This window comes from Bos indicus, chromosome 10, assembly GCF_029378745.1.
Source record: "Bos indicus isolate NIAB-ARS_2022 breed Sahiwal x Tharparkar chromosome 10, NIAB-ARS_B.indTharparkar_mat_pri_1.0, whole genome shotgun sequence".
Classification (NCBI taxonomy): domain Eukaryota; kingdom Metazoa; phylum Chordata; class Mammalia; order Artiodactyla; family Bovidae; genus Bos; species Bos indicus.
In genome coordinates, this window is record NC_091769.1 from 48,291,175 (window position 1) to 48,314,324 (window position 23,150).

General features: G+C 40.0%; 1 long non-coding RNA gene across 1 annotated transcript in view; it reads left to right on the forward strand.

Annotated features, from left to right (window-relative positions):
- The window catches only part of LOC139185154 (uncharacterized), a 196,248-nt gene that overhangs the window by 167,649 nt on the left and 5,449 nt on the right, over positions 1-23,150 (forward strand). Inside the window, exon 4 of the long non-coding RNA XR_011568682.1 lies at positions 17,077-17,166. This is a non-coding gene — a long non-coding RNA (uncharacterized lncRNA). The remainder of the gene's footprint in view (positions 1-17,076; positions 17,167-23,150) is intronic.

A 23,150-nucleotide genomic window follows, 5' to 3' on the forward strand; every position in this document is an offset into this window, starting at 1 on the left:
CCACAAGAACTTTGTCTTAGTCTCCTGGGTTATACTCTACACCTGGGAAGTTATCGTTGTTTAGTCACTCAGTTGTGTCCAAGTCTTTTGCGACCCCATGGACTGTAGCCCACCAGGCTCCTCTGTCCATGGGATTGTCTGGGCAAGAATACTGGAGTGGGCTGCCATGTCTTCTTCCAGGGGTTCTTCCAGACCCAGAGACTGAACCCACATCCTTTGTGTGTCCTGCATTGTCAGGCGAGTTCTTTATCGCCAGCACCACCTGGGAAGTCCTTGGGGATCCCACAGGTGAGGGGAAAGACTTTGGCCAAAAGGCTGGGCAGCAGAGGGACTGTCCAAAGCTGCACCAGGCGAATGAACTGTGCACGTGAGGCTCCAAATCTATAGTCTTCATGAGTCCCAAGGGCCTGGGCAGTGGAGGCTTCTGAAGACCCTCGGGCCCCTATCTGATGCCTACCAAAGTCCAGGGCCACAGCAACTCACTTGTGCTGTTCCATTGCACACCCTGGGGCCAGCTATTCCTCCCAGCAGCTGCAGGCACTTACAATTCATCCACGTAGACCATCACTACCTGCTTCTTGAACTTGTCTCCTTAAGCGCAGCCTCAGGTCAGTACCACTCTTTCGGCACCTTAAGCAATTGTGGGGTTAGGCGCTTCACCCAGTCCCCTCCATCCTGAAATATTGTCTCTTCTAAACACCAAGGGAGACACCTGTGGGCTTCAGCCTGGGCCCAGTGGGTGGAGTACAGGGTTTTCCAGGAAGACAAATAGGGAGCAGGAGGAGCTGGAAGGGCGTGCTGTGTGGTGATGGGCTGGAACACTCCGGGCCTCAGGGGCTGCTTAGAGAATGGTGAAATCTGACAACCCTGATGGTTCCTCTTGGAGGGGCCCTGATCTCGGGGTACCTCAATAGTTCTATGGGGTCACAAGGGAGTGCTGGGGTGAGAAATGCCTAGGTGAACTTAAAACAGACTGAACTGAACCATGCCCCAAAGGGGGCTCTAGTAAATTATGAGCAGCCTTTTATAGGGAGGTGAAGGAGTCGAGACAAGGATAGAGAGAGAGAGTGAAGTTAGGGTGTGTGTGCAGATGGAGGATGTATTAAAGGCAGGGGGTCATGAAGCAGCTGCCCAGTTCAGGTAAGTAGGTGGACCAACCATCAGTCCCTCTGCGTTGAGGGGGCGACAGAAAGCACTTCCGGGTGTTCACAGGCCTGTTGGTGACTCAGGATGACGGGGGTCCAGCAAGGATCCCTAACAGTGCAGACTGTAGTAATTCAGAAGAGACCCGTGCTCCCTGGGGACTGTGGTTGGCAGGGAGGGTCTGTGAAGGAGGGAGGGCTCAGTAGGGGTGATTAAGGGAATAGCTACATGCCCAGGAAAATGTCATCTTAAAAGAGTGATAATTTTCCAGCCGCCATGTGTGTTCAGTGAGGTAGACCCTGACCAGAATAGAAAGTTACTAATAATAGTTAACACTGATTGAGGCCTGTAGGTCAGACACTGTGCCATGCACTCTGCATGGATTATTGCTCTTGGGTCAGGCTGGAAATATTTTACTGAGTACTTGGTGTGTGTCAGGCATTGTTTTAGGCACTGGGGGTTCAGCAGTGAACAAAAGCCATCTGTCCCTCCCCTCATGGAACTTTTACAGTTATTCTTCCTTACAACCCCATACTATGGGTTTTACAGTTATTCTTCCTAACAACCCTGTACTGTATGATTCTCATTTTATAAAGGAAGCAACTGATGTACTGGGCCGAGAGATTTAGTAATTTTGTAATGTCCAAGATTACATGTGTAGTTATCAGTGTGTGAACTTTATTTAACTATGCTGGGTCTTAGCATCATGTGGGATCTAGTTCCCTGACCAGGCATCAGACTCTGGCTCTCCTGCACTGGGGGCATGGAGCCTTAGCCACCAGACCACCAGGGAAGTCTCTCTGTGAATTTTTAAAGTAGTAAATGCCCAGCTACTGCTGTATAAGGGACAGTGGGATAAGTGTGAGGCTCAGGAGATGGATGAGCTATATTTTAGGCTCTGAATGAGTTATAGGTGAGTGGGGAAGGTGAGAGGCAGGCAGCAATTACAGGTACAGTTACGATTACAGGTACAGTTACAATCATGTAACATGTACAGGACTGGAGGCGGCGAGGAGCAACAACTTTGCCAGTGAGATAGGGAGTCTTCCTTTAAGAGAAATAAAAGGCTGAGTAGAGACTTACCCAATATAAAAGTGGATTGGAAGGCTAGAGGCATTTTGGACAAGGAAAATAGCAATGACAATTTTATTATTAAAATTTCAGTAGTCGAATTTTAAAGGTTTGTCATTATAGTTCAGGAACTTCTAGTACTACACAGAAACTCACTTTAAACTGACATATTTAATAGCATCACTAGACTTGTGCACAACAGAATATAGTTCAGAATAAAATGTTTCAGTAGCCTGTGTTCTGGAAGGAACTTTGTTTTTAGGGCACATCTAAAATACTTTTCATTATAAATAATGAAAATTCTATGTACTTACCAGTACACAATATAGCATCATTTTAACAAGCTTTTTGCTTAAAAGTTCAGCTTCTGTGGGAGGAAAAATATATAAGAATGTCTTCCTAAAATACTCCTGTCAAGTCTGTTGTTTTATTGAAGTTTGGCGAGAATAAAATGTGTTTGACTTCCTCATTTGTGTCTAATAATTTCCCCTTTTCTTCATTAAAAAAATTTTTTTTATTTTGTCCGGACCAAAGATAGTTTATTGTGAATGTTATTGTACACGATTCTGGAGCTTTTCCTCCTCATGAAATTTTGATATGGTGCATTTGACATTCTGCTTTTAATTTGTCCTCATAAAATGTGAAGAATTCCCAAATAAGACTTTTTCTTAAAAGACTCTTGGCCTAAATGGAATTAAATAATGACAATTTAAATACACTCCTTAAAGGCTTTTAAAAAATGTAATGGATGCTAATACACCAAACAATTCTACAAGGATTAGAAATATGATACAATTGAATCTCTATTATTCCACCTTGCATTGTTATTTAAATTTCTGTATTTAAATAATTCTTTGGTTCAGAAAGGATGTACATTAACTAGCTAACATTTTCTCTTAACATTTATATTGTCAACTTCCTTTTCTATTTATTTAACCATTTGAAAGCTGAAATTGGTTTTTGGCACCAAAAAAAGACTTTGTATACCACTAATCATTATAGTATTTTATTCTTGCAGTAATAAATATGTATCATGCACTAACTGACTAATAATATTCAATTTATAAACCACATGAGGAGATTTTTCTTAATACAGCTAGAATGCTTTCCTGTGTTTGAAAATAATAAAATCAAATGACACACCTCATTCCTATTGCTGACATGATTAAAATATAACAGTAAGAAATAATGGTTGTGATCATATGATTATTGATCATGCATAAGCTCAGGGAAGCCTGAAATGACTTTGAAGTAGGCCTTTCATTATTTTGGACTTTTGAAAGCTGAAGCTGAAATCAGATTTATGGCCAGTTCCAATACTGAGGCTGATCTTCAGTGTACTCCTCACTTAATGTAGGTCCTCCTCATCTTTTTCTGGTTTTTGTTTTATTGAAGAACAACATATAATAAAAGTACTCAAATCATAAGTCATCAATTTGGTTAGTTTTATCAAGGTAAACCTACCTAAGCAACAGGTATCCAGGTCAAGATAAAACCAGTGTTACATCTCAGGAGCCCCCTTTGTGCCCCCTTCCAGAAACTACTACCACCAGAGGAAGCAAGTATACTGACCTTTAACACCAGAGATGCTTTAATTGACCTTGAACTTTGTATCAAGTGATCACATATAGCTCTTTTGTATCTGCCTTCTTTAGTCCAACAGTACCTCTGTGAGATTTTTTTATATTGTTGCATGTATGTGTAGGTCATTCATTCTTATTGTTTGATAGTATTCCCTTGTGGGATATATCACAGTGTATCCGTTTTGCTGTTGATGGCCTCTGAGCAATTTCTGAGGCCTTTTACTTTTGTCAAAGATTTATTTTAAAGTGAAAAAAGAATGTTTCTATACTCATTATAAAATAATCATTAAAATTATCGTTTAAGATCTTGTCCATTCCATCTCTCAGTAGTCTCTGAGTTATACCCCCACGCTGGATATTTCTTTCAAAGTGTAGTGCCAGCAAAATCTCTGTCTCCTTTGAGGAAGCAGTATGCTAAGAGGTGTGCCTATCAATCCCACTTTGTTCCAGAAAGAACTAATGGCAGCATAATGAAATAAAGAAACTTAAATATTAACTCACAAAATTAAAGACAGGTAAGAAAAGGTAAAAAGAAAAGCAAGCTCCGGGAGTTGGTGAAGGACAGGGAAGCCTGGCATGCTGCAGGGGTTTGCAAAGAGTCGGACACGACTGAGCGACTGAACTGAACTGAGGAAACGGTGAGGCAATATAAGAACTCTAGTAGCCTGGTCCACAGGCGTTGAGGCTTATTCAGGCATAGGTAACGAAGTCCTATACACTTTCTGAGTTGGTGACTGGATTTAACTATAAGCTTCAAATCAGCTGATTCTAAATGGAAAATCAGACCAGTCTGTGTCCAAAATATGAGAGCTGGCCTATTCCTCAGAAGGGTACCGATTTCTGGTGTAAGAGATTCATACCCCTCAAGGCTTCTTGGGCCAAGGACTGCCTGGATATCAGTTGTGGGGGGCAATATATTTAAGGGGCTATTTTTTTTAAATCACCCCTATCACTCCAGGGGGCAACTGAGTAAAAATATTTAAGGAGTTTAGAGAAGGTCCTGGGAGGGTGATGGGGAGAGGCCATTAAATAGTACCATCAAAATCGTTCACTTCTCAACTGACCTGACTTAATCCCATGGTAGATATTGTGTATCTGGAAGAAGGTTAGATGAGAAATCTTTTGAATTATCCCTGCCTCTTCCATAATATCACTTACCTTAATAAACTTGATGGATACAGGGTGGGAAAAACACTCAAGGTCATAATCCTCATCAGACACAAGTGTATAATTTTCATATGTTGCCAGTTAAGTGTCCTGAGACTTGATGAAACAGCTAACTGAAGAACAGGATAAGTTAACACCATTTTTAGAGAATTGAGGATCCTAAACAGTAGATTCCCTGGAGAAGGAAATGGCAACCCACTCTAGTATTCTTGCCTGGAGAATCCCATGGATGGAGGAGCCTGGTGGGCTACAGTCCATGGGGTCGCAAAGGGTTGGACATGACTGAGCGACTTCACTTGACTTCATTTGACTTCAAACAGTAGATTGGTTCTTTGGCTGGATTGAGATTCAACATAGAAAATAATTTTGCATCTATTCTCCCTAATGTCTGCCTGAATGGCTTTTCAGAGCTGCCGAGTCATATTTCATCTAAAACATCCATAATGACTGTGGCCTGGACAGTTGCAAGGCAGGTATAAACAGATGCCCAAAGCGACAACTGAACATCAAATTCCTCTTTGATCCTAGTCTGATCGTTATGTAACATGCTGTGTTTCCTCTCTCATCCTAATGGGCAGGCATCTCAGAGACAATTTTTAAAGCTTAATTTTTAGTTTAATTACAAAACTTAATTTTTAAAGCTTAATCACAGCATCTTTGCTTATTTTTACATTTAAAATATGTACGACTGCCTCTCACCTTGACCTGGGTTTCCTCTTTTCTGCTCCTATTTTATAGCCTTACTGTAGATAAACCTTATTTTGTAAAAGGTCTCAAAGCCTTTCAAGAAAAAGACATGGTCTAAACAAATTTCAGGAGAACAAAGTATAAAGGGTGAGGAAAGTGATCAAGAATTGGCAAATGTCTAATGCTTGTCTCCAGTTCTTCTGCTCTGGGAATAAAGACCTGTCTGTACAAAGGCTTCCTGACAGCCGAAGGAACAAAATGCTCTCCGGAAAGAAAAGAGCCAGAGTCGCTCCACCGTCCCTCCACCCCTGCTTTAAAATGAAACAATGCTTCCCAAAGGAGCTGGCAGCTGGCCCTTGGCAGGTGGTAGAAACAGCACTGTAGCCTGCACAAAAGGAGAAAACCCAAACTTTCAGCTTTAGGGAGCAGCGTGATTATTCTGCTCACTACCTCCCCAAAGACTAGGGACTGCCACATCAACCAGCCAGGCTGATTTCCCCAAAAACACAGGCTTCTCCTCCCCTTTGCAATTCCCATCTTTGCTCCTGTTGCCTCAAGGCTGACAGATATACAGCCCCTGACCTTGTCCCCTAGGCTCCTTGTTCATTCCAAGTGTGTTCACTCACCTTTAGTTGATCTGCCTGCATTGGTGGCCACTGTGTCAGGAGGGCACAAGCAGAAAGGCTTGGAAAGGTGGGGGCGGGGGAAGGAATGGAAGGTCAAGTTCTGCAAAAGGAAGGACTGGCAATGTGCATTCTCCATTTGAAGGGCCTAGGGAGGAATTAAGGTTCAACTAGACTTGGATTGACTATGGAGTTTCTGGATCTTGATGCTTATTTTGACTCTGGTAGATGGTAAATAACGGTTTATGGGACAAGAATGTCTTTCATCTTTCTCTCCTCTTCTGTCATCCACCTTAACTTAAGATGGCAAAACAAGTGAAGACACAAAAGTCACAGGTATTTCACCTCAACCTATATTCTTCAAGCACCTACTGTATTGTTATTAGTATATGATTTTTTATTGATACCCTACTCTATGGTCGTTGAGTTCAGTTCAGTTCAGTCGCTCAGTCATGTCCAACTCTCCGAGACCCCATGAATCGCAGCACTCCAGGCCTCCCTGTCCATCACCAACTCCCGGAGTTCACTGAGACTCACGTCCATCAAGTCAGTGATGCCATCCAGCCATCTCATCCTCTGTCGTCCCCTTCTCCTCCTGCCCCCAATCCCTCCCAGCATCAGAGTCTTTTCCAATGAATCAACTCTTCACATGAGGTGGCCAAAATACTGGAGTTTCAGCTTTAGCATCATTCCTTCCAAAGAAACCCCAGGGCTGATCTCCTTCAGAATGGACTGGTTGGATCTCCTTGCAGTCCAAGGGACTCTCAAGAGTCTTCTCCAACACCACAGTTTAAAAGCATCAATTCTTCGGCGCTCAGCCTTCTTCACAGTCCAACTCTCACATCCATACACGACCACAGAAAAAACCATAGCCTTGACTAGACGAACCTTTGTTGGCAAAGTAATGTCTCTGCTTTTGAATATGCTATCTAGGTTGGTCATAACTTTCCTTCCAAGGACTAAGCATCTTTTAATTTCATGGCTGCAGTCACCATCTGCAGTGACTTTAGAGCCCCCCAAAATAAAGTCTGACACTGTTTCCACTGTTTCCCCATCTATTTCCCATGAAGTGATGGAACCAGATGCCATGATCTTAGTTTTCTGAATGTTGAGCTTTAAGCCAACTTTTTCACTCTCCACCTTCACTTTCAAGAGGCTTTTTAGTTCCTCTTCACTTTCTGCCATAAGGGTGGTGTTATCTGCATATCTGAGGTTATTGATATTTCTCCTGGCAATCTTGATTCCAGCTTGTGTTTCTTCCAGTCCAGCGTTTCTCATGATGTACTCTGCATATAAGTGAAATAAGCAGGGTGACAATATACAGCCTTGACGTACTCCTTTTCCTATTTGGAACCAGACTATTGTTCCATGTCCGGTTCTAACTGTTGCTTCCTGACCTGCATACAGATTTCTCAAGAGGCAGACCAGGTGGTCTGGTATTCCCATCTCTTTCAGGATTTTCCACAGTTTATTGTGATCCACACAGTCAAAGGCTTTGGCATAGTCAATAAAGCAGAAATAGATGTTTTTCTGGAACTCTCTTGCTTTTTCCATGATTACTATAGTGCATTTCTTGATTACCTCCTGTATGGCAAAATGAAAAAATCATGGTTTTTGCAGTCAGCCAGACCTAGCTGTGTCATTCACTAGCTTGGAAACTTTGGAAAATTTAGTTGACCTCCCTGAGCCTCAGTGAACACATGAAAAATGAAGATGCTAATGCATACCTCATACAGTTTCTCTAGTAATAAAATGGAGTGAACCCATGCAGCTTACCTGGTAGAACACAGAGTCAGCATTCAGTAAATGAATGCTATTCTTATTTGGATAACGGCCATGAAAGATGCATTCATCTTAGGAAGAACTGCATTTTGTTCCTGAAAAGTTTGTGGGCAGATGATACCACATATATAATACTGTTCCTTAGTTTTCAGTGTCTAATGTCTTTTCTAGAACCATAATGGTGATCAGGGTCACTAGAGAAGTGACTGAATCATTTGATTAAAAAGCACAGGATATCAAGAGGGTGTTCACCCTTGTTAGCTGCCAGGGCAGATCCACCCCAGGAATCCTTGGAGAGAGGAAAGATAGTTGCTTGCCAGGTCTATGACTATGGCAGAGAGGAAACGTGGGAAACAGGACTAAAGCTTTCTAGCCCTTGCATTCTGACTGTTGAGTTCTGTGACTCTGAGCAAATCACAGAAAATAAAACAATTACCATTTATTCACCTATTCAGTGCTAGGCACATGCACATGCACACATCATTTAATTTTGTGAATAAGAATATCTGCCTCTCACAGAACTCTTGTAAGGGTCAAAAGAGATGGCAGATGCCAAAGCTTTTAGTATTATTGTCATCATTTGAAGTAGGTGGTCACTGGCCACTGGAAAAGGGTCTGTGTGCACTTTCCCTTTATGGAACCATAAACTCATGCCTTATGGCTTGAGTAATTTGCACTCTGTTCTACACAGTTTCCGATGTACCCTGAACCCGATTCAATGCAGTGAGTGTTTAATACCAACTCTACTCAAGGCACTGAGACGGGACTGCAGCCTCGGTCACTTTTCATGGGGTTCATGTTCTTGTGGGGACTACTGTAGGGGCTGGTACAGAATGCCGATATGATTATGTAGCAAGAGAGACACAAGCAGTTCTGACGTATTTAAAGAAGAAAGTACATGCTGCGGTCTGAGGCCTGGGGGAGGGAGAAGAAGAGTCAACCATCAGAGAAGTTTTCCTGAGGAGGTGGGATTTGGGGATAGATCTTGAAAAACGAGTAGGATGTTTTAAATTGATTTTTTGTACCAAATCATTGCCAACATGTACATTATGAGAAATACATAAAAACAAAAGAGTAAAAGAAATATACCACCAATTGGCAACCAATTAAGGACATCATTGTCATATTTGAGGTATTTTCCTATTCTAGTTTTATACTCAAATATGTAAGTATTCAATATATAAGTACCTTTAACTTAAAAGTACATATGTATGTATGCAATATGTATATATAGTTACATAGTTTTGCATCTTGCTTTTTTTTCCACTTGAAATTTTAAGTATTTTCTCACTTTGGGAAGACTTCTCATAAATATGATTTTAATAACTGAATAATAATGTCTCAAAGAACAAGTATGCCAAAACATATATTTAACAATCTCCATGTTTTAAAATAGTGTGATTTACTATTTTTAGCTCTTATAAATGATCCAGTGATGTGTTTAGCAGAAGCAATAAAGCTAACTGCCAGGTATCTGGTCTGGGGCATTGACAAATAGCTTGTAGGTATCAAAAGATTGTCTGTGACAAGCATTTTCTCCACTTCAATCTTTCTACTCACTAAACTTCATAAATCATTTAACTCTTATTTTCAGAATCTTTCAGTGAAGTTTCAGCTGCTCACAATTTTATATCCCAAGTTTGTTTTCTGCCGTTCTGGACTCTCCAAACCAGATCCACGTGTAAATAAATTCTTATTTCCTGCTTGCCTCCCCTCCAAAGATGGCCCCTGTCCTTTCACTGTCTTATTTCCTATTTTGGGCTCTTCAACCTTAGTAAGATCCTTTGTCCCTTAACCCCTCCCTTTTATCCGACTCCTCAGTTCCCTCTTGGCCTCACTTCCTTTCTTCTCAGTTTTAGATCTCATCTTAACAGATTTTACTTTATACTTAAGCTGAAGTGCCAGGGCTCCTTGCTTTCACAGGCCTTTTCAAAGGTGCTATACCTAATTTTGCATTTGTAGTTTTGTATTCTTTTTCTTAAAGAGGGATCTCAAATCATATAAGCTTTAATCCCTACAGAACCTGGATCAGCCTGTGAACCCTATGGTTGTCACTGAAACTTCCCACATCTCCAAGAAACTTTCTTTTCTTAGCTCCAATGCTTTTTGTGCTCTCAGTCCTAAGTAATATAATGTGCATGCGTGCTCGGTCATGTCTGACTCTTTGTGACTCTATGGGAGTGTAGCCTGCCATTCTTCCTTGTCCATGGGACTTTTTCTAGGCAAGAACACTAGAGTGGGGTGCCATTTCCTCCTCCAGGGAATTTAACATATTGAGTTGTAATTGTTCTTGTAATCATAGTTCCTTGAAGTCAGGGACTGTCTTATTTATAGTTATGTCCATAATAAATGCCTGTTTGCCAAATGTCTTGCAAATTCTTGATACCTGTACTGAGTTTCCTCTTCCAAAATACTACTGTTCCTACAGCTAATGATTGCAAACATTTTAGAAAGCACAGTAGGTGTGGCAGACTGTATTTCCCCCCAAATAGCTGCAGTAATATTTCTGGTATCACATGTTGTTTTGGATCCTTGTCACTCCCAATCTAGAAGTGATGTCAACTTCCCCTCCTTGTGAACCTGCAAGGGCTACAGACAATATGGGGGAAGTGATGCCATGTGACTTCTGAGGCTAGATCATGGCAAAGGGTACATTTTCTTACCTTTTGAATATTTACCTCTGGAACCCAGCCACCAGCTGTGAGGAAGCCTGAGCCACATGGAGAGGCAGCTTGTAGGTGTTTCAGCCAATAGCTCCAGCTAAGACCCCAGCCAGGATCAACAACCTTCAGATGATTCCAGCTCCCAGGCTTCAAGCTGCCCCCACTGATGCAGAGTGAGGAAAAAACATGTTTCCTCCAAGTGCTGCCCAGATTGCTACCAGTGAGAAAAAATGAATGTTTGAAACCACCAAGTTCTGGGGTCATTTGTTTCTCAACACTAGATAATCAGATGTTATGTTGAAACCATTACATGCATCACCTTGCTGAAAAAGCAGGAACCGGAAAAGGTAAATGACTTGCCCAAGCTCACCCTTTCTCCACCTAGCTAATTCTGCCATTTCACAGGCCATATCTCCTCTACTAGGGTTTTTGGCATGTGTAGATACATACAGATTCTCCCTTCTTTTAACTCCAACAGCCAACTGTTCTCTGTCTCTCTTTTTAAAAACATATTGTTTAATTTCATTTGTCATATACACATACATATAATATAAAAAAATCCATTATAGGTTATTACACAATATTGAATATAATTCCCTGTGCTATACAATAAAAACCTTGCTGTTTATCCCCTCTCTATATATAATGGTTTAGGGACTTCCCTGGTGGTCTAGTGGTTAAAACTCCGTGCTTTCATTGTAGGGGATGTGAGTTTGATCCCTGGTCAGGGAACTAAGATCCTGCATGGCCCAAAAAAATAAAGTAATAACTTAAAAAAAATAGTTGCATCTGCTAATCCCAAACTCCAAGCCTATCCCTCCCTCCCTCCCGTCCCCAGCAACCACAAGTCTGTTCCCTGTTTTCCCTCCCTCCCGTCCCCAGCAACCACAAGTCTGTTCCTTGTGTCTATGAGTCAGATTCTGTGTTGTAGATATGTTCATTTGTGTCATATTTTAGATTCTACATGTAAGTGATATCGTGTGGAATTTATCCTTCTCTTTCTGAATTATTTCACTTAGTATTATAACCTCTAGGTCCACCTTTGTGGCATTATTTCATTCTTTTTGTGGGTGAATACTATTCCATTATATGTATGTATATAGATCTTTGTCAGTTCATCTGTCAACGGTCATTTAGGTTGTTTCCATGTCTTGTTTATTGTAAATAGTGCTGTTATGCACATACCAGTACATGTATCTTTTGGAATTATAGTTTTGTCTGGATATATGCCCCGGAGTGAGATTGCTAAATCATGTGAAAACTCTAGATTTAGTTTTTTGAGGAGCCTGCATACTTTTTTCCATAGTGGGTGCACCAATTTACATTTACACCAGCAATGTAGGAGCGTTCCCTTTTCTCCACATTCTCTACAGAATTTATTTATAGACTTTTTAATGATAATCATTCTGAATGGTGTGAGGTGGTAGGTAGCTCATTGTAGTTTTGATTTCCATTTCTCTAATAATTAGCTATGTTTAACATCTTTGTGTATGCATGTTGGCCATTGTATGTCTTTGGAAAAATGTCTGTTTAGATCTTCTATCTGTTTTTTTATTGGGTTGTTTGGGTTTGTTGTTGTTGTTGTTACTGAGTTGTATGAGCTATTTGTATATTTTGGAAATTAAACCCTTATCAGTCATATCATTTGCAAATATTTTCTCCCAGTCTTTTCATTTTGTTTTTGATTTCCTTTCCTGTGCAAAACCTTATAAGTTTGATTAGGTCCCATTTGTTTATTTTTGTTTTTAATTCTAACTGTGTTCTTCACATCTGTTGCCTACAACAGCCTCATGATGTAGACGTGTCACTTTCCTTGTTTAATGGTTGAGGAAACATGTATACAAAGAGGTTGGACATTTGCTTAAGGAAATAGTGCCAGAGGCATGTCTTCTCCAAATAATTATTCTTTTATCTATTCCCAAATTGCTTTTCTGAGGTCTTTATTTTGATCACTTATTTTGATTTTTAAGGCAATATTGCCTTGTTTTAGATCTTAATCATTTTTGTATATGCATTCCCATTTTCTGCGGCCTTCCCTAGCAGCTCAATAGTAAAGAACCTGTCTGCCAATGCAGGAAACGCAGGTTTGATCCCTGGGTCAGAAAGATCCCTTGAAGAAGGAAGTGAAAATCCTCTCCAGTATTCTTGCCTGGGAGATCCCTTGGACAGAGGAGCCTGGTGGGCTATAGTCCATGGGGTCACAAAAGAGTCAGACACGAGTCAGTAGCTAAATAACAACATTCCTATTTTCTGCAGAGAATTGTGCACTCTTTGACAATAGGGCTCACACTTCTTAGCCATCCTTTTTAGTATGCTGCACAATGCTAGGCACAATATGTGGGGCACTCGTCAATTGAGTACATACAAAAAGCAACACTCAGCTGCTGCAAAAGGTATTTTTAGAGCTACATTAAGAAAAAAAATATTAGAAACACAGAAGTTAAACCTTGCAACTAAATCAGTAAGGGCTTTAGGCAAGTCTTAGTGATTTCCTTCTTTTAGCTTGTCTAAAAATATCTTCTCTTTTCAAAAAATATTTGAGTCTATCATAAGCATAAATACTTGTTTATGTCTTTTTAAAACAGCTTTTTTTTAAATGGCTTTCTCATCAATCTAGTGTTTTTGTGCAGTATTAGAATCTGTTTTTGTTTTTTTTACAGATGAGATTTGAATGAAGGCCTCATATTGATCTCACTTATTGCTGCAGGCTCCAGCTTCACGTTGAAACTTGATCAATATGGATTTGAGGCAGCCTGGAACATTAAATAAGACCTTGTTAGACTGATATTTTTTCTTCTGTGTTATTTAATTTGGAGGGGCAGGGAGCAGGAAGGCTGGATGAGAGGTGGATGCACACTTCAGTCCGTTGCTGGGAGCGAGTGTCTTGATTTTCCTTCCCATGGCTTCCTCTGCACAGTGGTCCTCGCTGAGTGATGACAAATTGAGTGGCATCGTTGTGCCTGTTCCATATGGCCTCTTGTCCAAATATAGGTTCTATTTTTAAAAGACCCTCTTCAAAGCTTTTGAGAAATTTAGAGGAAAAGAATGGCAGTTTGAGGGCTCCATCTAGTAAATAAAAACACAAAGATTTCATTTAATTCACAATCAATACTCATTTTCTGGGCACCTACTATGAGCCAGGAATGGGCTTAGCAAAATGGGAAAAAGTGCAGCTAATCTCACAGAGCTTGTAGCCTCGCCTACCATTTCAAGGCAACGCTTTCTCTGAAAGATATGGGGCTGGAAAGAGCTGTCAAAATGTAATCCCATCTGACATGACTGTTCTCATAGCAACACCACCTTATAGTTTGGCTGAATATGGGTCTTATAGCATTTCAGATTAATAACCACTTTCTCAATATAAACTGCTTAATATGGGAGATCCTTAATGTCTGCATGTCCCATAAGCTTAACACTAATTTTGAGGCATAATTTAGGCAACTGGCATTAAAAAAGGGATGGGTTGGGAGAGATAAAAATATCGCAGTATAGAAGTGGGAGAGCTGAGACTTCTCATTTTATAGAGAGGAAATAGAGGCCCATGCAATGAATCATTGAACTCCATCAGGGTCCATGGATCATGTAAACACATCTACTTAGCCAACAAACATTTATAAATGAGGGTGATTTCCTTGGCAAACACAGTGGTACTGTGAATACACAATAAATAAAATACAGCTGCTGCCTTCAAGGAGCTTAAGTTAGAAATTGCAGCAATGTAGGAGAAGGCAATGGCACCCCACTCCAGTACTCTTGCCTGGAAAATCCCATGGGCGGAGGAGCCTGGTGGGCTGCAGTCCATGGGGTCGCTGAGAGTCGGACATGACTGAGCAACTTCACTTTCACTTTTCACTTTCATGCATTGGAGAAGGAAATGGCAACCCACTCCAGTGTTCTTGCCTGGAGAATCCCAGGGACGGCGGAGCCTGGTGGGCTGCCGTCTTATGGGGTCTCATAGAGTCAGACACGACTGAAGCGACTTAGCAGCAGCAGCAACAGGAAGAAGAACTACATACAGCTCATTATTCTACTGTCTTCCGAGTTCAAGACTATCTTAATGCTGTTAATTGTGAATAAATCTTTTGGGTCTATAAAGCTTTAAGCTTTAACTTCAGATTTGACAATAATATCACTATTCCTGCTTCCTTTTGGTTTGTTTTGCCAAGTGTATTTTGCATAGCCCTTTAATTTCAACTCTTTTTTCCCCTGTACAGTTGAATTTGTGATTTTTGAGCCTAATTTGTAGTTCTTCCTCTTCTAATGGGGAAGTTTATTCCATTTGCATTTATTTTCAGTAGTTATGCTTGGTCTTCTATCATCCTGCTTTTAATAATTTATGTCACTTGATGAACAGACTTTGTCTTTTTTTTCATGTATTTTAAGTGATTTAGATTATATAAAGTCCATTTTCTTTCTATAAGTGGTTACTTCAGAATATATTTGAACCAATATTTTATCTGTAATTAACAATGTCAAGAATAAAATATAAAAAATACAGGATCATAGTCTATAAACTTGCAGGATGAAAATGAATGCCTAGTTTTTCTTAAAGAATTTTGAAAATTAGTTTAAACCAGTGGTGTTCACCCGAGGTGAGTTTGCCCCCTTGAGGATATCCAGCCACATCTGGAGACATGTTTGGTTGCCATAGCTAGTGTTGTGCTTCTGGCATCCCATGCAGAAAGAACAGAGATCCTGCCGAACATCCTGCAATGCTCCCAACAGCCCCCACCACAAAGAATTATCTGGCCAAAATTAATAGGGCTGAAGTTGAAAAACCCTGATCTACTCTTTGGTTTGTTTGCACTCGCTCACTGAATTTTTACCACCATAATTATATATATATTTTTTCTGATTTCAGACTTGAAAACAAAAAGAAAAGGAATTACATGTCTATGTCCTCTCATTATTAGTTTCTTAATTTGTTCTGTCTATAAATCAATACAACCCTTTGATGAAACATCTCTTTTCGATCATTTATATACTTTTGCCCCCATCCTTTTCAGGCGTACTACAATGGAGTTCAGGCATTACTTAGGGTGCCACCTATAAGGACACCATTCCCTTCACAGATCAAGCGTAACTCAAGTGAAAGCACAGATAGCATCAGGATATTCCTGGCCTCTCTCCTGAGCTCCTGCACTTTCCTTCTTCTCCAGTCCTCATCCTAGTTGGACTCCAAGCCTCACCTGGGGGCAGGGAGCAGGTACTCCCTAACATCTGAGGGTTGTGTGTATGCCTATAGCCAGCATAGATGCTTAGGGGAGCTAAAAACCTCCCTCAGGCAGTGCATTCAGACTGTATAATAATATACCAACTTAATTTATTTTCCCCAAGGAAGAAATAAATATAATATGGAAGTTTAGAGCCAGATTGTTATTAAATTATTATTTTCATTATATATCTTCTTTCAATAATTGTTATTAATGATAATTATTTAATTAACTGTTTTAGCACAGTAATTCTCAACCACATAGTTACACATTAGAATCACCTAGGAGACTACTTAAAAATACTTTTGAGGGGCCCACTCTGGACCAATTAAATCAGTATATCTGGCTTAGCAACAAAACAGTGGTACTCTTACAAGCTTCCCAGAGATTCCAATGGGCAGCCACGTTTAAGACCCACTGGTTTAGTGGTTACATCAGTCATCACCAATTCCTTTGAACCAAAGATCCCTCATATTTGACTTCTCAATTTTTTTCTTATTTCTCTTAGTAATTTTCCTTTGTTTCTGTGCACAGAGATAATATCATTGGTTGCCTTTCACACAGATGAGAATTTGGCTGGTTATTGTGTTCAGGTTACTATACATATATATATACATATATATATTTCTATTTATGGTTAGAAGTGTGTAGCATTGCCCCTTTTCTTTTTGAGTTTGTATATTTATATGATTTTTTTCCCTTGCCTGGGTTCTTCATGATATTTGTCCTTGAAATTCAACAATTTATAAAGCTATATATCTGAGTTGGTTTCTTTTACTTATCCTATCTATCAGTAAGGCCCTTTGGTGATGAGGCACAAGGTTTTCTTCATCTTAGGATCATTTTTTTCTACACTTTCTTCTATTTTTTGCTCCTCTCCTGTGTGCTTGGTCATATTCTTCTAAAATATTTATTCCACATATATTGTAGTGATTCCAAAACTTATTTACATATTAAATTCACTGAGGGATCTTTTAAATAGCCCAGTACTCAGGTCACACTCAGTTGAATTAAATTGAATTCTCTATGGGTGGAATACAACCACCAGGAGTATTCAAACTGTGTGCAGACAACTTTAGGAACTATAGATATGTTAGGTTTCCCGGATTTGTTTTCCACACCTCTGTTTTTTCTTTGTTTTCAGGTCTGTTCTCCTCTGCACCCAAGACAAGATTCAGAGACACTCAAAGACCTGGGTCAGTCTGAATTTCTCTCTAGTTATTCCCCAGGTTGGGTAAGTTGATGGCTATCCTGTATTTGTTTAGCACAGTTCATATCCTAACCTATCTTTTTGCTGAGTTTTGTTTCTTGTTTCTATTAATCCCTTCATCAATAGTGCGTCTTTCCAGTTCTTTCCATGGCTGCTCACATTTGGGATTTCATTTTGCTTAAAAAACCTTAGTTCTTAAACTTGGTTGCACATTGGAATCATATGAATTCATGTCCAGAGATTCAGATTTAATCATTTTGGTAAGCAGAGGGCATCAGAAATGTGTAATGCTCCCCAGATCATGCTAATGTACAACCAGTACTGAGAAGTGCTGCTCTAAGGACTTTTACTAGCCTATTTGTGTGTGTCTGATAATGATAGTAGTTCTCAAGCTTTAGTGTGTATCAGAATCACTTAGAGGGCTTCTTCTTTTTTTTTTTTTAATTTTATTTTATTTTTAAACTTTACATAATTGTATTAGTTTTGCCAAATATCAAAATGAATCCGCCACAGGTATACATGTGTTCCCCATCCTGAACCCTCCTCCCTTTTCCCTCCCCATACCATCCCTCTGGGTCGTCCCAGTGCACCAGCCCCAAGCATCCAGTATCGTGCATCACACCTGGACTGGCATCTCGTTTCATACATGATATTTTACATGTTTCAATGCCATTCTCCCAAATCTTCCCACCCTCTCCCTCTCCCATAGAGTCCATAAGACTGTTCTAAACATCAGTAGAGGGCTTCTTAAAACAAAATCTGGGCACCACCCTCTAGAGTTTCCCATGTAGTGAATCTGATGTAAGGCTCAATAATTTACATATCTAATAGATTTCCGGGTGATACAGATACTGTCTTTTGACACCACTTTAAGAACTCACCAGATTAGGCTGAGTTCATTGGGCACCTTCCTCTTCCACCTATAATATTGGATTTCTCTAACAGGGGCACTTTTGAAATCTGATGTGTATATTTTATATGCATGTATGTAACTAGAGTCTTGATTCTAAGACACTACAATCACTGAGACCCATCTTTTGAAGTGCTACTTGGCAAACAGTATGTATGCTAAGATGGAAAAAGGGTAAAAAGGATGAAATGAAATATGCTTACTCAGGTAAACTCACAGGTACCTTCCCTTCACCTCCTCCCTCCACTTTACTTGCCGATATTTCCAATCGCTGTGAATGTGGAAAAAGATGGAGCTAAATTGGTTGGAAATTGGGAAAGATATTACTATGTGGGTAAAAGTATAAACTATAACATGTATTTGTGCATATTTAGTCCTTGGAGCTGAAATGCCTTTTCTGCTCCCTTGATGCCTCTGTATATCTTAAGGTTGACAGCATCTTAAACCCTCTGCAATCCAGAAGGGTCTTGGTCTTTTAGAAGGTCGGGGTTGCCTTGGCATGCCAACACCGTTTACTGACTGTATTGCATTTTAACTTAGCAATGGCATTTTTCACTTCCATGCAGTTTTTCCTTTCCTATTTGTGACTACCTGTTCTAGTTTTATAAATGCAACAGCCTCTTAAAATATGTTGAGAATGTAGTTAGGAAATTTCTAAATTGTTTTTTCTTGCAGTAATTTTCATAGGAAGGGATGAGCTCTGATTTCTCAGTGTGGTTCCTCATTGTGTGAACCACAGAAAGTTTGTGTTTCTGGTAATTGTTTTTTCTCCTTGTGCTTGTCCTTTCCAAAAGGGTTTTTTGCTTTTCTGGTACTGGGAGGGGTGAGGTGGGTCTTGTCAGATTCTGTGTGTGTGTGTGTATTCTACTTCAAATCTCCTAGCCAAAGGGAGAAGTTTATTTTTCCTGTCTTTTTCCTTTGCCGATGTGTACTTGTAGCAGCCTATGGGTATAGGACAGATGCCGAATCCCAAGGCTATATGTTGGGAGGCTATACCACTCAGCTGAAAATTAATGATTATCTATTACAGGCAAGAATTATTTGGGTATCACTGCACCTTTTGGCCTAGTGAGGCCCACAGTACCCAAGGCAAGTCGGGGGTCATAGAGCTATTGCATACATCATTGGAATGGCCATTGATGTTTTTATACTTGCAGAGGCAATTGTGGGAGTCACAGCCTGCTGACTGTCCCTCCACCTACCCTAATCTCCAGTCCTCATCCCTTCCAGTTAGTGGGTGTCTTCATCTTTTTCTCTAGGTCAGTTCTTCCTTCACAGGTGGGGAGGTATAAGATTAGGTAAAAGTTTTCCAACCCTGTTATGAAAAGGGTCAGAGAGTATCTCCTGCAAAGGCTAAAATATTTACAGTCTCTGTCAAAATTATTCATGTCTACTGTTTTGAGAAAGCAGCCATAAGCAATATATAAACAAATGGACATGGGTTATATTTTCAGTGAAATTTACCTGAAAAACAGCCCCCCTTAGATATCCCCATAGGTCACCCCCCTTAGGTGACCCCTTAGATAGTTGGTCTGTTTTCCAAACTGCCCACCTAAACTCTTATCAATCAACACGTCTGGTTTCTAGTGTCCTCTTGCCCCAATTTATAATTTGATACAGGATTTTTTTTTTCATTTTATGTTTTTTTTTTTTGTTATTTCAAAAATGACAATGGAGGTGAGTCACACATGCCATCAGTTTGCCATCTTTCCAGGAATCTCTAATGCCTGATTTTTTTTTTATGTTCCATATCACATTCCACGATAAAGACCTTTAATGTTCTTTAACTCCACATTGATATTTAGTCTTGGGAAATGAATGTTGATACCCGAAGCCTAGTTATTTATTTGTATTTTTGCTGCGGTGTGTCTTCGCTGTTATGTGGGCTTTTTCTCGAGTTTTGGAGAGCGAGGACTACATTCTAGTTGCAGTGCAAGGTCTTCTCATAGCTGTGTCTTCTCTTGTTGCAGAGCACAGGCTGGATAGTTGTGACGCATGGGCTTAGTTGCCACACGGCATGTGGGATCTTCCCGGATCAGGGATTGAACATGTGTCTCCTGCATTGGCAGGTGGATTCTTTACCACTGAGCCACCAGGGAAGCCCTGAAGTCCAGTTTTTAATTTTGTTTAAGAATTCTCTTCTATACTTCTTTAATAGCAAAACAAAACCAAACCAAAACCAAAACAAACAACTCTTTTCTAGGGACAATAAGCTTTTCATGAAGCTTGAATTTCTTGGCTGACTCCATGTATTACTATTGCAAAAGGATTTCTGTGGCTAAAGAAAAACAACTTTCCTTCCAGTTTCTGTAACTTAGAAAATACCAGTACTTGTGTCTCACTCAAGGCATAGTGAAGACTCAAAAATCTCCTTCTCAAGGTCATATTTTCAATAAAATCTGAACAGATGAAGATAAGAGATGCTCCCTGGGTGGAAATTCAAGCAGTAAATATAGAATAGCTTCTCTGTTCTAGACACCATGAATGTTTCAAAGGTATAAATCCTAGTACCTGTCTTCTAGGAATGAATCATGAAATCGATTGGTTCATTCTTTTTTTCAACACACATTGACTGAGTGCTTATTACATGTAAGGTTATGTTCTAGGCTCCCCAAACACAAAAATTAAGACATGGTCCCTATGAAGATGTTTATAGAGTGTCAAAGAAGAAAGATATGCAAACCAGCAACTGGAACAGAGAGATGAGGGCTGTAATGGAGAAGATCACAGAATATGATAAGTGAGCCGAACCCTGCTGGGAGCAGGAAGAATTCAGAGCAGGCTTTTCAGGAGTCAATGAATTTGAGTTGATTGAGTTAAATGACCAGGCTTTTCCACCCAGTGGGGAGGAGTTAGCAGAATATGCACAGTCATGGAGCAGTGAAATCACAGGGTTAGCCCAGGGAACTCTATGTAGGTAGAACCTCATAATTTCCACACTTAATGGTTATTTTTAACTACTCTCAGCCAACATCAAGGGCTATGGTATGGAGTACCATGGAAACTTGCTAATATACAGTTTTGAATTATCTGTAGAGAGAATCTTATTTAATCCCTGTGTCTTCAGCACCTAGGACAGTGCCTAGCAATACTAGATGGGGATGTTTGTTGAAACAGTGATCCTTTAGTTATTGAATGAATACAACCAAGCTCTTAGGTGGGGGTGTAGTTACAATATTTTGTTTTTGGCCTAGAACCTCCTGTGAAAATAATGATTTGAAAACACTATTCTTTTGTTGAGGAAATAAGATGGTCCTGGAAAGGTAGCATACTGTTAATGTTGGTGATGGAAGTAAAGATGGCTAAAAGAGACTCCTCATATAGTCATCTCTATATCATTAAATATTCAAGAAGTTTTGAGTAACTTGTCTCTTCTTTTTCTCTCACAGCCTTTTCCCATACACATACATGTCCAGTCCATCACCAAATCCTTTGCCTCTGTCTTGAAAACAGAATCTGAATCTAGCACTTTTCTCTGCCTCCATCACAGCCCAAGCCAGCATCATCATAGAGAACATTCACTCATAGTCACTCCCTTGCTGGTCCCCCTGCTTCTTGCTGTTAATGAGCACGAATGGTCTTTACTGCACCAGGAGCCAGATCAGCCTTCTAAATCATAAGTCAGATCATCATTATAGCTTAGAAGCCTCCAGTGGCTTCCCGTGAAATATCCTCAGCCCACTTCTCTCTGACCCCATCATCCACCACTCTCCCCTTGCTCACTGGACTCTAGCTATTGTAGGCTTCTAGTCTTTTTGCCCTACCTCAAACTCAGTACAGCCCCTCCATAAGGCTTTTGAAGCTGTTTGTGCCTCTGTCTGAACCTCCATCACTTCTCAGGTCTAATGCCACTTTGTCCAAGAAGCCATCCCTGACCCCCATGTGGGATAGTGTAAAGTAGCAGTCCTGTCTTCTCCAGAGATGTTATATGTTCTTCTGTTCACTTTTTTTTTTTCATGAACTTCTATTTCTCACTAAAAGTTTCATGGGATCACTGTTTGTTTCCTAATAATGATTCTTAACCAGAAAAATAGAAAATCTGATTTTTTTAGAGTGAAACTTTGAATTTGGGAATGGCTAGGATCTCCAATGGGAGCTACTCTCTGCTCTGTGTGGAAACAATAAGGAAGTAATCTGCAGAGCTGTTTCAGGAGGGGACCATGCAGTTCTTCCTCAGGGAAAGTAGGCAAAGGCTATTTGAACCTCAGAAACTGCAATTTTTAGGGAGGCAATCAATATAAGTTTTTCTTTTCCTATGATAAATAATAATGGCTAACAGTTGTATGTCAACAGTGTAACCTATGAAGTAAATGTTCTATCATCTCCATTTTACAGATAAAGAAATGGACTAAAGGGAGGATAGGCAACTTGCCTGAAGTCTCACTTTGAGCCATTAGCAAAGCTGGGATTTAACTGAGTCCAACTGGCTCCATGGTCTGCCTGCTTGACCGGTTCCCTGCTATGCCTGGGAGGGACAAGAAACGAAGGATGTTTCTCTGATCTCTGTTCCATCACATTCCCAGACCAGATTCAATCTTAGCTGTGCTATGTATTTGTGGCACCATATTAGGAGCTTTGTATGACTTTGTTCACTGAAAATATACTCACCATTCTTTCAGGATTTATGGGAGCAGACTGTGTGAAATATAATAAAATGCACTCATTCACCATACAAATCAGCCTTAAACAGGGTAGAAGGATTGAAGACCTCTCCCCGAATGAATGATTTTGTAGATTATTGATTTGGGCAGCAGTTTATTTAAACATTAAAACCTTGAATGAAGTAACTTAGCCTGAAGAAAAATGTGTCAAGTGCAGTCCTTGTTATAGCTAGTTTTTCAGCCTCTGAGGACTTTGTAAACTGTCCAGATGTATTTTTTTTTTTTAATATTTTCTCAAGGAAAAAAAGAATGGATTGGGAAAGGGAGAACGGGATTTGTCTCTAGAAATTATAATCTTTTTGAAAAGGAAACTTTTGAAAGGGTGTTTTGATTTTGTTTGCAGAAGCATTCTGTCTTTTGAGCCAGTCCTAAAACCTGACATGTTGTTATTTCAGATTCTGAAAAGTGTAAAATGTCTGTTTCCCTTCTCTATTGCC